The sequence below is a fragment of the Pinus tabuliformis genome, chromosome 8 (genome assembly GCF_031772625.1).
Source record: "Pinus tabuliformis cultivar Carrire ecotype Pingquan chromosome 8, CPIR1, whole genome shotgun sequence".
In the NCBI taxonomy this organism is placed as follows: Eukaryota; Viridiplantae; Streptophyta; class Pinopsida; order Pinales; family Pinaceae; genus Pinus; species Pinus tabuliformis.
Window position 1 is genome coordinate 1,397,007,299 of NC_142294.1, and position 3,876 is coordinate 1,397,011,174.

The window sequence follows — 3,876 nt, forward strand, 5'->3', positions numbered from 1 at the left end:
ATGGTCCATTTGTTGAAAATAGATGTATTATAAATTGATATATAGAAAGATAATTTTCTTAAAAAAAGCCCTCTACCATTATTTGTTTGTTTTGTTCATAGTGAGACCTGTACAATTTATATTGTCTCATTAATAATAATTTCAATAGAAATTGGGTTTTTGTAAAGTTAAAGGATAAAAGTAAAAATCCATAGCAATTTTTTTTCGATTATTGTGCACATAGTAAACCAGGTAATGCCAAATTATTTCCATTTATATTATAATTTATTTAAAATAATTCATAATTAATTATGTAGGGCTTTAAGAATTTTAATTTAATTATTAATAATTACTAGGTGGATGTTAGGGATTTAATTTCGTAAAATATTCTAGAATATTATTAATAGTATATAAAAATCAAATACTTAGATTATTTTTCAATGTAGTTATGACATTTTTTCCCTTTTAATTAAATGGATTAATTTAAAAAAAAAAAGGTCATATGAATGTGCCATATGAAATGAGTTATGGTTCTTTGGGCATGTGGTATTGATAATCCATGGTATTGGTGTATGGTATTGTAACAAAGCCCACTTATATATTAAGAATCTCCATGATAAGGTGGGAATAAATCTCCATGGTTCGGAATCTTGTTACATGTCTTTTTTAAATGTATATATGTTTAACTTATGTATTAATTATTTTTATCATTAATAATAAATTTAAATAAAGTTATAATTTAGTTAATTCTTAATATTTGTGTAATTTTAATATCTTGAAATATGAGATGAAGTCATAATTTTGATGCTTATTATAGATTGATTCCTATGGGCATTTACCAAACATTTAGTCTATAATATAGTTCATCTAATTAAAAATTATATTTACCTTTTTTTATATTTTTTTATATTAAATTAGATTTAAATAAAATAGTTATAAATATACTATTGATATGAAAGGTATTTTCTAAGAAATATATTTACAAAGAGATATATATCATCCATTGATATGTGTCTATACTAGAAATTGCACTAGATGTTGCAAAGGAAACGTTGTAAGGCAATAGCATATAGCACTAATTAATGATTTTGACAACTCTTGAAAGACAAAAATATCAACAAAAGGCAAGGACATGTCACAATGAAATCTTACTACAATACTACTTCCTTGAGCCATACAAATGTGTTGAAGTTAAATACCTTGTCTTATTATGCCAACATGAATGCCTCCTAAATAAAGAAATAGATCATAATTTTCTACCTTCAAAATGAGAGTTCGTTTTAGTACACTTTCTCCATATTTCTTCCTGAACACCCTCTGGGAAGAACTCCCCTGAATTCTGCTCTACACCATTGTTCACAGTCAGATTCATTGTTAGACGATTGAACAATGGTTTTCCCTTAGATTAAACCATTAAGAAAACAGTTAATTATTATTAAACATAAACATGAAAACATTCAGAAAGATAATTGATAATTGTTGTTCTTGTTTCACTATAATTGATTGCGTGGATCTATTGAAAGGTTGTATCTGCTCATAACACCAAGAATCATCTTCAATTCATAGTTCTTGCAATAGTTTTTTATTTCTATGTATTTGATTTGTTTCTATTGTACTCCAAGCATTTAAATGGATTCATACAATTATTATTTTGGCAAAGGATTTCCTAACCAAGGTTTTGGTCATTCTTCATGGGATTACAATGTTTTGAAGAACATGAAAAAGAGTATCATTGTTGTGCAGAGTCATCTGGAAGGGGTTTATTTATAGCTTAGTTGTGCCCTCATAACATCAACTATCGAGGTTTATTTACATCTTCTATTGAATATTAGTGGGCTCCTCATCGGACTCACATCAGTTTTGTAATCTGACTCTTATCCATTCCTACTTACTCGAGCAATGAGGCAAGATCTATAATTCTTTGATTATGTAGGTTATTTTTTTAATGCAAAGCTTCTCCAATGGTGAATGATAGGGGTTTCCTCCTAATTAATGGGATGGATCTCGTTGAGATAATTTGTTTCATTTCAAAAAAAAATTCACTATAATGGTGAGTCCATTTGTCAAGACCTTTGTGGCCTTCGCTTTCCTTTCTACAACTACAATCACAACCAAAAGTCGAGAGTACCTATTTCCGGGAGGATTATTGGGCTCGAGTATTAGTATATTGATGTGGTTGCAACTCACATCTTCGATCTTCGGTGGTTCTTCAGCAATTTACACAGTTGAGAAAAAATTAAATTTATTCACATCTGCTAGAATGTATATTAATAAAAATGAAATGATATTAGTGTTAGTGTATGAGCATCTGTATAAATGCATAAGGAAATTTTAAACTTAGTTAAAGCCTGAAATACTGAATCATATAGATCAAGTGGTCACTCATTCTAGAGGTCATCCAGTTATTATAAAACCCTTGACTACTTACTATATCTTTACATTTTTTGAACACAAATTTGAGGTTTCGTGTGATTTATGTGGAACTCTGAGCAAGAACTATGTAATGACATCACTAGGAAGATTAGGAATAGTTTTGTTTGGTCTCAGCAATTCCAACCTCTTTGACCTATGTAGGCTCTTGTTCGGTTTTACCTGAAATGAAAAAAATAAACAAAAAGAGTAGTGAATAGAAGTAAATTAAGTTTAATTGGAATTGTTCTGTCGTTGAGATTTTATATCTTAATGGTATTGGATTCAGAAATAAAGAGTGGTTTTCTTAATGGTTAGTGTATGGTAAGGGCGTTATGGTTTTTTTGTTAACGGGTTCCAATTATATATTTATTAAATATTTTATAGCAGTAGTGGGTGTGCATTTCATGTATTATTGGGTTAGTTTTTTTTTTTTCCTAGGATGATGAATTTGTATAAAAGTTAAGAATTAGTATGTTATAATTTTAAACATGAAGGAATTAAGGATTAGAGAGTTCCCTAATTAAGGGTCAATGGGCTAGTGGATTAGGGATTCTTAGTTTGTAAGGTTTCCAAGCTAGAGGCATGGATTATAATTTATGGGTTTGATCTTAGGAAGATAATGGGAGTGGGCACTCTAATGATTATAAGGTACTTCATAATGGGGTGTGTACTGGGCCTAGATCTCAGTTAGAGGCACTAGTGAGGTGAGGGATCATTTTATTGGACATTTTGGGCTTAAGGGGTTGTTAGTTAATTATTGATGTCTTAATCCTAATTTATGGATTAAAGGAGCTTGATGGTCCAATGGTTAAAGGGAAGTATGTCGGGGTTGCTATAAGGTCACTGGTTTTAAGGTTAAGATGTTAGTTTTTTTAGAGCCTATAATGATAGGTTTTTATTAGAGTTTTAGTGGTAAGGTGGATTTAAGTCAAGGGTACTATGTAAATATTTATGGAGTTAGTTTGTTGAGGATTAGTGTTGGGTTAAGGAGGTTGGATATTATTAATTCAGGGAACCAAAATTTAGTTTGAATCTACAGGGCTTCTATGTTAGAGTTTTCAGGGTTAAATGGTTAGTTGGTCCAAGAATAATTTAGAAAATGATTTTAAGTAATGGGAAAACCATCATTATTGAACCATGGTAGATAATTGAGTGGAGAATAATGGTCCACATAGCCTAAAAAAATAAATGCTATTACAGTAAATTTGAGTTCAAAATTGATCTTTTAAGGAAAAATATTAAAATAGTAAAACCTTAAACGATGACAAAATCTAATATCACCTATTATTTAAAAATTGTCCTAATGATCCATTTGTTGCAAATAGATGTATTATAAATTGATATATAACATTAACAAAAACATTAGATAATTGACTTTAAAAAGGCCCTTACTTGTTTGTTTTGTTCATAGTGAGAGGTATAATTTATATTGTCTCATTAGTAATAATCTCAATAGGAATTGGCTTTTTGTAAAGTTGAAGGATA

General features: G+C 29.4%; 1 pseudogene; it reads left to right on the forward strand.

The window, feature by feature from the left end:
• The first annotated feature begins 1,608 nt into the window (after positions 1-1,608).
• Positions 1,609-2,314, forward strand: LOC149240773 (bax inhibitor 1-like; annotated as a pseudogene).
• The last annotated feature ends 1,562 nt before the right edge of the window (positions 2,315-3,876 follow it).